General features: G+C 40.1%; 1 pseudogene across 1 annotated transcript; it reads left to right on the forward strand.

The window, feature by feature from the left end:
- The first annotated feature begins 5,627 nt into the window (after positions 1-5,627).
- LOC307186013 (ubiquitin-conjugating enzyme E2 D3-like) lies at positions 5,628-6,064 on the forward strand (annotated as a pseudogene). Its single transcript has one exon. The product of its transcript is annotated as a ubiquitin-conjugating enzyme E2 D3-like (transcript).
- Positions 6,065-10,753: the final 4,689 nt, after the last annotated feature.

Consider the following 10,753-nt stretch of genomic DNA (forward strand, 5'->3'; position numbering starts at 1 on the left):
AATGATATTAAGCACCTGATTTACCTCATGAAACATGTGGAAACTCACTTCTGAACACAAAATAATTCAAGGGAGCTGTCACTTTCTTTTTGAGATGCCTCACCCCAGGTCTTGTAGTGAGGTCTGGGAATTCAGCAAAAAAAATGTAGTAAAGAGCTTGTCTGGAAGGCTGAAGACAGAGTCTGAGGTCAGCCTCTGACTGCAGTGGCCCAGGGCCCCTCTGTGTGCCTTAACCACATGGACACATGTTTTGTTGGCAAAACCAGACAAGGAAAATATAGTTCCATGAAACTGAAGCTCCAAAACAGCAGATGCCACACCCCTTCTCACAGAAAGCAGGAAGTATATTTGTGGGACAAGGAGGGACACTAGCTATGCATTGTTTATTTTTGGATTTAGCAAATTATTTTCCATGACAAAATGCTCCAGGCATGTTTGCTGTATTAAAAACAAGTTGAATACAAGTGTAAAATGAAATCTAACTATTTGCAGAAAGTATAAACTGCCTGAGGCAAACCCCCCTAAAAGCAGCTCTGAAGGTAGAACCTTGCTGGAGGTCATCAGAAGTCGGCATGAGGACCTGCTGCCACCAATTCTTATTTTATGCCCGAGAACAAGCCAATGTCTACACTAAGCTTGGTGAGCCTGTCAGGAGGCTACCCAGAACCATCTATATTGTGTTCATACAGAGCCAAGCAGAGAAATGAACATTTAGGAGTGGGTTAGGTCTCTGGAAAGCTACATGTTCCCAGCTAAATGATGCTGAGGGGTGGTCGAGCTGAGGAGAAATGGAGGAAGGAGAGCACTAACATTTTTTGAGCACCTACTAAGTGACAGAGGCATGCTAGGTACTTTACACATATGTGGCTGTGTCTGGTGAAGCAGAAGTGTTTTTTTTAACCTTATTTAGTAAGAAGGTATCAGATTATTTCTGTCTGGGTAATGTCAAAAAGTCCCTTGGCAGTCCTTTGTTCCCGAAATAATCACTTGAATGACCCTTCTTAATTATACAAATTTAGGTTTAGTAAGCCATTCCTGATAGATGACAGTGATAGGAACTTTGGTGATTTGCTTGGTACTCAGCTCTAATAGATTGGAGGAGGGGGCTAAATTTGCAAAGTGGACTTAAGGAGTCTCCAAAGGGGAAGGTGTCCTTGGCCACTTGCCTTTTGAAATTCAGTGTTAGCAGAATTTCTCAAATGAATTAGGATGATTACAACTGAGGTCCACTGGTAGAAAATAAAATCTAATTACACATCCAGAAAGGAAGGGATGTCTGGACAGGTGACAAGTTTCTCTGGATCCAGTTGTCTGGGCACAGATGTCACAGGGTGATACAGGACACACAACTGAGTATGTGGATGTAACCAGAAGAGAAGTAACCTTGAGAGGCCAAGCCTGGGCACCACCAAGTTGTGTGCAAGGATCTGGACCAGAAGGGGCATGGCAGCAGTGGGTGAGGACCCACTGGCCTCAGTAGTACCAATTTATTCAACAGGTCCCAACAAAACAACAACAGCTGAGACCAGGGCCTACCAGTGGACTGGTTGGGCTTTTCTGAGTTTCTCTCCATTTGGAGTTGAGAAGGCGCCTCCTTCGGAAGAGTAAGCACCTAGAGTTCTTAGTAAATTTGTAAAGGAGATTTTAAATAGGGGATCCCAAACATATTGACATGTAGAGATTCTAGTGATTAATTAGAAAATTTTAAAAGCCAAACTTACACCCCGTGCTAGCGAGGTGGATCATGAGATCCCACTGAATCTTCACATCCAAACTAAGAGGTATGTACTATCATTCCCCACTTCACAGATAAGGAAACAAAGGACTAGTGAGGCCTTTGTGATTTGTCCAAGGTTATTAAGCAAGTAAGTTGTAACCCTGGGATATTAAATCCCAGTCTAATTCTCAGCTTGGCCTCATTTCCCTGGAGCACAGCAAAGTGGAAACAATGAAAGTAGTTGGCAGCATGATCATGCTGAAAAAACTGGCAACACTTAGACATAACTCAGGGATAAAACACCACTATTTGCATTAAGATGGAGAAAGAAACCAGTTAATCCCTAATCTCTAAATTTTTCTCATATGCTCACAAGCTTAAAATGCACCTGAATATGTTCAATATATATGCACCTTAATTTTGAGATCCAATTCTACAAACCACAGGAAATGCTTCATGTATTTCTATTCTCCGCAGATAGAATTAGAGGTTAAAGATATTCTTCAGGAAAAGCCTGGTTTCTTCAGGTTGAGAATGTAAAGGCAGAAGGGAAAGTGCCAAAAAGAAGGGTGATTAAATATGGCTAAGGAATTGTTTGCCAAACTCTGAGAATTAGCACAACAGGAAACTTCTAGAAGCTTGAAGAACGTAAAAAATCCACCTCCTATACAGAGATGGGAATGTAAATTGGTACAGCCACTATGGAGAACAGTACAGAGGTTCCTTAAAAAATTAAAAATAGAGCTACCATATGACGCAGCAATCCCACTCCTGGGCATATATCCAGAGAAAAACATAATTCAAAAGGATGCATGCGGGCTTCCCTGGTGGCACAGTGGTTGGGAGTCTGCCTGCCAGTGCAGGGGACAAGGGTTCAACCCTGCTCTGGGAGGATCCCACATGCTGCGGAGCAACTGAGCCCATGCGCCACAACTACTGAGCCTGCACTCTAGAGCCCGCGAGCCACAACTACTGAGCCCACATGCCACAACTACTGAAGCCTACGCGCCTAGAGCCCATGCTCCGCAACAAGAGAAGCCACCGCAATGAGAAGCCCGTGCACCGCAACAAAGGGTAGCCCCCACTTGCCGCAACTAGAAAAAGCCTGCATGCAGCAACAAAAGACCAAACTCGGCCAAAAATAAATAAATGAATAGATAAATAAATAAAATTTTTTTAAAAAAAGAGGATGCATGCACCCCGATGTTTACTGCAGCACTATTTACAATAGCCAGGACATGGAAGCAACCTAAATGTCCATCAACAGAGGAATGGATAAAGAAGATGTGGTACATATATACAATGGAATATTACTCAGCCTTAAAAAGGAACGAAATAGTGCCATTTGCAGAGACGTGGATGGACCGAGAGATTGTCATACAGAGTGAGATAAGTCAGAAAGAGAAAAACAAATATCATATAATATTGCTTACATGTGGAATCTAGAAAAATGGTAAAGATGAAATTATTTGCAAAGCAGAAGTAGAGTCACAGATGTAGAGAACAAATGAATGGTTACCAAGGGGGTAAGGGGGCGGGATGAATTGGGAGACTGGGACTGACATATATACACTGCTATGTACAAACTAGATAACTAATGAGAACCTATAGTACAGCACAGGGAACTCTACTCAGTGCTCTGTGGTGACCTAAACGGGAAGGAAATATAAAAAAAGAGTGGGGGCTTTCCCTGGTGGTGCAGTGGTTAAGAATCCTCCTGCCAATGCAGGGGACACAGGTTCGAGCCCTGGTCTGGGAAGATCCCACATGCTGCGGAGCAACTAAGCCCGTGTGCCACAACTACCAAGCCTGTGCTCTAGAGCCCACGAGCCACAACTACCGAAGCCCGTGCAGCACAACTACTGAAGCCTGTGCACCTAGAGCCCATGCTCCACAACAAGAGAAGCCATCACAAGGAGAAGCCTGCGCACCACAATGAAGAGTAGCCCCCGCTCACCACAACTAGAGAAAGCCCATGTGCAGCAACAAAGACCCAGCGCAGCCAAAAATAAATAAATTAAAAAAAAAAAAGATCCTTTCCCAGAATTGAGGAAATGGCAGCCACATTAAAAAATAATAATAAAAAAATAAAATAAATTAAAAATAAATTTTAGAAGAGTGGATATATGTATACGTATGACTGATTCACTTTGCTGCACAGCAAGAAACTAACACAACATTGTAAAGCAACTATACTCCAATAAAGATTAATTTAAAAAAAAAACTAAAAACAGAGTTACCATATGATCCAGCAATCCCACTCCTGGGCATATATCTGGACAAAACCATAATTTGAAAAGATACAGGCACCACTGTGTTCATAATAGTACTATTTACAATAGCCAAGACATGGAAGCAACCTAAATGTCCATTGACAAATGAATGGATAAAGAAGATGTGGTACATATATACAATGGAATATTATTCAGCCATAAAAAAACAATAAAATAATGCAGCAACATGGATGGCCCTAGAGATTATCCTACTAATTAAAGTCAGTCAGAAAGAGTAAGACAAATGCCATATGATATCACTTATATGTGAAGTCTAAAATATGACACAAATGAACTTATCTATGAAACAGACACACAGACACAGAGAACAGACTTGTGGTTGCCAAGGGGGAGGGGGAATGGGAGAGGGAGGGATTGGGAGTTGGGATTAGTCTTACTATATAGTACAGGCAACTATATTCAATATCCTGTAATTAAACCATAATGGAAAAGAATATGAAAAAGAATATATGTATTATATATATATATAACTGAGTCACTTTTCGGTACATCAGAGACCAACACAACATTGTAAATCAACTATATTTTAATAAAATCAATTTGGGGGACTTCCCTGGTGGTCCAGTTAAGACTCCATGCTTCCACTGCAGGGGGCATGGGTTCCATCCCTGGTTGGGGAATTAAGATCTCACATGCTGCATGCAGTGCAGCCAAAAAAATGAAATGAAATGAAAATAAATAAAATAAAATAAAATAAAAATCCTATAGAGAGTTCCCTGGTTGCCTAGTGGTTAGGATTCCAGGCCGGGGTTCAATCTCTGGTCAGGGAACTGCAATCCCACAAGCCATGGTGCAGTGTGGCCAAAAAAAAAGAATCCTATAGGTTCCAAAAGAGTTTAGGGAAACTCATGAGAGATAGATCCAAAACAAAAGAAAATTAAAAGAAAATTATTTATTTAATCCAAAATTAAAATAAATTGGTGGTAAGGAAATAGACGGTTACATGACACAAGATAAAAAGCCTAATTTTATATATATATATATATATATATATATATATTTTTTTTTTTTTTTTCGGTACGCGGGCCTCTCACTGTTGTGGCCTCTGCCGTTGCGGAGCACAGGCTCCGGACGTGCAGGCTCAGCGGCCATGGCTCACAGGCCCAGCCGCTCCACGGCATGTGGGATCTTCCCGGACCGGGGCACGAACCTGTGTCCCCTGCATCGGCAGGCGGACTCTCAACCACTGCGCCACCACGGAAGCCCCTAATTCTATATTTTGAAAAAAATCAAACCTTGGGAAGTCCCTCATGGTCCAGTGGTTAAGACTCTGCCCAAGGCCCAGGCTCAATTCCTGGTTGGGGAACTAAGATCCCACAAGGTGCCGGGTGCAACCAAAAAACAAAAACAAACCTTTTGATAGTATTGAAAAATACCATCACCTCATGTCATGTGCATGAGCACCATAGGGTCAGGGATGCAGCAGCTGTCAGGTGGGCAGGGAAGAGACTGAGGCCACAGCGTGAGGGACGCCCCAGCCCCTCTACGTCTATGTCTGGCAGAACCAGTGTGAGATAAAGAGGCAACCCTTCCGAGCAGCCCGGAAAATCAAGAGTTTGGGCCGGACCTTTGAGCAGACACCAAGATAGTGAGGAGCCAGAAGAAAAGCACAGACTATGGCGCTGAAACGAATTAATAAGGAACTTAGTGATTTGGCCCATGACCCCCCAGCACAATGTTCTGCAGGTCCAGTTGGGGATGATGTTTCATTGACAAGTCACAATTATGGGACTTAATGACAACCCATATCAAGGTGGTGTATTCTTTTTGACAATTCATCTTCCTACAGACTATCCCTTCAAACCAGGTTGCATTTACCATAAGAATTTATCATCAAAATATCAACAGGAATGGCTACATTTGTTTTGATATTCTAAGATCACAGTGGTCACCTGCTTTAACTATTTTTCAAGTTCTTTTATCCATTTGTTCACTGCTGTGTGATCCAAACCCAGATGACCCCCTAATACCAGAGATTGCATGGATCTATAAGACAGACAGAGATAAGTACAACAGAATACCTCAGGAATGGACTCAGAAATATGCCATGTGATGCTGCCTTAAGGTCAGAATAGCCCACATTACAGCTGGAACAAACTTTAAATTACTGTTCCTTTTTTGATTTTCTTATCCAGCTGCTCCCCTATCAGACCTTGTCTTTTTAAATTTTCTTTTTTGTTTACCTCCCTCCATTCATTCACATGTTCATCTGAGAAGACTTAAGCTCTTCTAGCTTTGGACAAGAACTGCTTTTAGAAACTGTAGAGTAGTTACAAGAGAACAGTGCCCAAGATTCAAAAATTTTTTAAAAATGGAGCATGTATATTATATGGCCAAAGTCTTCACTCTAATTTGGTTATAAGACTAAAACCATTACTCACAGCTCTAACATACTGAAGAAGCATTTGAGGGGGAGGGAGATGGATGCTCAGTTGTCACATCAAAGGAAGCAGCATTATTCTAGCAGCATCCATTCTCGTTTAAGTCTTCCACTGTTAAGAGATTTGAGGTTACATGATATACTTTATGCTCATAACTGATGTGGCTAGAGGATTGGTATTGAATTGATAGGATCAGCAGAACAGAAAATGTGATGTATTTTATGCATGTCAATAAAGGAATGGCCTGTTCTTGTTCTACAGAGAATGGAAATTGGAAGTCAAACACCCTTTATATTCCAAAATGGGGACTCAAACATCTTGTAATTTTCATTTAAATTGTTAGGTGGCTTGAAGCTATTAGTTAATCTATTTTCCAATAATATACTGTTTAATATAGCCCTGAATAAATGATGCAAGTTGTCAATGGATAAGTGATCAACTAATAGCTCTGCTGGTAATTGATTTATTTTTCTTCATTAAAGTTGCACAAACTGATGAAAAAAAAAAAATACTATCACCTCACAGAAAAAACCCAATACTTGAACAGAAAATTCACAAAACAGTTAACAAGGCTCGTAATCAACATCACTAATAATTTTTTAGATACACTAAGATAACGTGTTTCCTATAAATAAGAACGAAACAATTTTAAGGTGAATATTACTTGTTAGTAAATAAGAGTCAAGTGAAAGAGACATTCTCATATGCTGCAGGTAGGAGTGAAAATTCACACAACCTTTCTGGAAAAAGTCTGGCAATATGCACTGATAACCTTGTCACTATATGTCTAAGAAGCTGTCATAATAAATAAGCTGCAATACTGGCAAAAATTTTATTATTATTATAAATGTTCCTGTTTATAATAGCACTGTTATTTATAAACACATTATTATTTATAACAGCATTATTATTTATAAAAGCAGAAAACTGGGAACAACTTAAATGCCCAAAGTGAGTCTAATTTTAAGTAAATTATGGTACCATGAGATATGGGAGTTCTTTAAAATGTAAACATTTTAACAGTGAGAAATGCTTATGTTAGAAGTGTGTAAGCAAGAGAAATCAAGATCAAATGGCGTAGATAGACTGCTCCCAGCCATGTTAAAATAGCCCAGAAAGAGACCAAATCGAAAGGCTCCAAAGTCCTCATAGTGACTACTTCTGTATGTACGACTATGGATGATTTTTTTTTCCTTCTTTATATGTTGCATACTATCTTTGAAATGGCTATCAATTACTATTTTTGTAATCAAGAAAAGGGGAACTGAAAAAAAAAGGAGTAAAGATAGAGTAAGTTGTGGTTATTTCAAGTAGCTCCCTAAAAGTTGTTAACAACCTGATGACTCCAGGAGGAGCCAGACTGTTGAGATGATTCAACCATTGTCTTTGTTCGTAGGTTTCTATGAGAAAGGCTAACAAATACCAAAGCTTCCAGGTAAGAGATACCTGCAAAAATGGAATGCATGGGCATGGGAAGGACTAGAGATGGGCTGAGTAGGATCTAGAGAAGGGTGGTAATGGACTCACAAAGGGGTTATACTGAAACAGCACCTGCTCCACCTTCAGGATAAAATAGCCAGAAGGGAAAATGAAGCAAGCTCATCAACACAACCAACTGGAAAGACCTGTTTACCCTGCACTGGTACCTTGCCATTTATAATAGTACTTGCAGTCCTTTTCCCATGACCTTTTCTGGCCTCAGCTCATCAGATCAGACGTAGTTAAGATTATAGCCATAAACTCTCATAGCCTGTCTAAATCCTAGAATTATAAGAAGAACATCCACAAATTGTAACAAGTGTGATCATGGGGTTTGTCAGCCATGAAAGCAAACGTCTGATTCTGATTTTCTGTGATAATAACAGTAACAACTACCATTTACTGAGTTCTTCCTAAAAATGCCAGGCCTTGTGATAGTTCCCTTATATATGAAGGGTAACAGACTCTGCCACCCCAAAATATGCCACTTTGGCATAAGGATTATTTTGAACGAAGGCAATTAAGAAGAAGCAGATACAAGAAGAGTTCCTTACCCTCCCCCTATTTGCCTAAAAGCAGGACATAAATATGTAAAAGTGTCTCCTCTCCCCTCTCTACCAGGAAGGACAGCAGTTAATCACTGGAGACAACTCTAGACCGTTACCAGCCCACAGGAACCTACCTAACAAAACTTAGCTACCACTGGTTTCCCCATATATTTGCCTTCTCACCCCTAGAAACTCAAAGTCCTTTTCCTTTGTCTTGTCACGTCTTTAAAAATGTGTTGTTCTGGACTTCCCTGGTGGCAGAGTGGTTAAGAATCCGCCTGCCAAATGCAGGGGACACGGGTTCGAGCCCTGGTCCGGGAAGATCCCACATGCCACGGAGCAACTAAGTCCGTGTGTCACAACTACTGAGACTGCACTCTAGACCCTGCGAGCCACAACTACTGAAGCCCATGCACCTAGAGCCCGTGCTCTGCAACAAGAGAAGCCACTGCAATGAGAAGCCTGTGCACCACAACAAACAGTAGCCCCGCTCACTGCAACTAGAGAAAGCCCACACGCAGCAATGAAGACCCAATGCAGCCAAAAATTAATTAATTAATTATTTTTAAAAATGTATTGTTCTTTTAAGATGGTATATAAGGTGAAGTTCTAACCACCTCTTTGAGTCACTCATTTCTGAGTGCTTCCATGTATATGTGTGACGCATATGTTAATAAACTTGCTTTTCTCTTATTAATCTGTCTGTAGTCTAACTTACAAGGTCCCAGCTGGAGAACCCAAGACGGAGAGAGAAAAAGATTTTTTTCTCCCCTACACATATTTAATCCGTCCAACAACCCTGTCATGCAGGTACCATTATTACCCTCATTTACCTGTGAATGTTGAGAGGCTTATAGAGGTTAAACAACCTGCCATGGGCTAAGCTAGTAAATGACAAGGCAAGATGATGGAAATCAACTCCAGGGCTCATACTGTATATGAAAAATTAATAAAAGTTCATAAGTTTCCCTTGTATAAAATATTATTCTTGCTACTCAAACTAAATATCACATCCTGGTCGCTATTATTCACCTTCCTAAACCCTTAATTCATGTGCTTTATCAGGTGCTGAATACAGGTGCACAGTAAACATGTGTTAACTGACATTATGAAAGAATAATATCCGTGCTAAAAAGGTAATATCCTGATTTACATGTCTGAATAACTCTTTTATTTTGAAGTAATAACCTGATTCAAACATTCATGATCTTAAATACAAAGAATATTTCCCAGCACTCACTGTGGGTTATAAGCTACTTTATAGTGTCCTCTCTAAAAAATACACAAGCAAAATAGATCCTTGACCTCAACAATCAACTACCAAACGTGGGTGGAACCAGGCAAGTCAGACATTTTACCGTCATGATGAAAGTGGCCATTTATCCCTTCTTTATATAATTTCAACAGAGGTTAAACCCCAAAGCTATGGCTATTTTTACTCTACTCTCAATTCCTAGGCCAGGAGGTCACGTACCTAGTACAATAGCCAAAATTAATCAAAATAAAGAGTGCTGCTGAGCTCAGGTATTTCATAGGAAAATCAGGGATCAATCTCAAGCATCTGGTACAAATTTCTAGGTTTTTGATCTGACCATTTCTAGCTACTATGCCTGGGACATTTAAGTGCTCAACAAATATCAGCTATTGTGTTGTTATTATTAGTTATTATTATTAATAACATGTTACATATAACCCAAAAAAATAACTGTCAGTATCAAAAATAAATAAATTCTTCTTTGCTCCTGCTTCCAATTTTCTGATTTGCTTTTCAAAGACTTTTGTTAGTAAAATTTAGTGATTTCTTTCAAATGCTAAAGTCATGCAATTCCATAATGAAAGGAGACCACCATTATGAAACAGTCCTCCTCTTCTCTTGAAGGAAATGAAGTCAGCTACTTCCACTATGTATGTAAAGTAATTTTGATACTGTTAAACTGCAGTGATCAAGTTCTGACAACTACTCTTGTGGGAACACCCAATGTCTGATGCAGCAGAGCTCCTGGGAAAGGAGGTGGTACAGGTAATGAAGCCCAGGAAATGTTTGGTCATTTGTTAGGTTCAGGTTATTCTTTTCTTAGCTGCTCTACATACGTGGTGAGAGCAAGAAACTAAGTTCCAACAGGAAATATCCATATGGTGAGCAATCTCTAAAACAATGAGAGAGGGAGTTTGTTTTTGGCATTTGGAAGAAGTTATTTTGACAGAGTTGATTCGATGTAGGAAAAATGGCACCTACACTTGCAGTGCATGAAGGAGGTTACACCTACATTCCAATACTGTGAAAGTCTCAAAGTGAAAAACAAGTCTTTAGAGTGGAGGTAGATGCTTTAAAGA

Source organism: Stenella coeruleoalba (assembly GCF_951394435.1).
Source record: "Stenella coeruleoalba genome assembly, chromosome: 4".
NCBI lineage: Eukaryota > Metazoa > Chordata > Mammalia > Artiodactyla > Delphinidae > Stenella > Stenella coeruleoalba.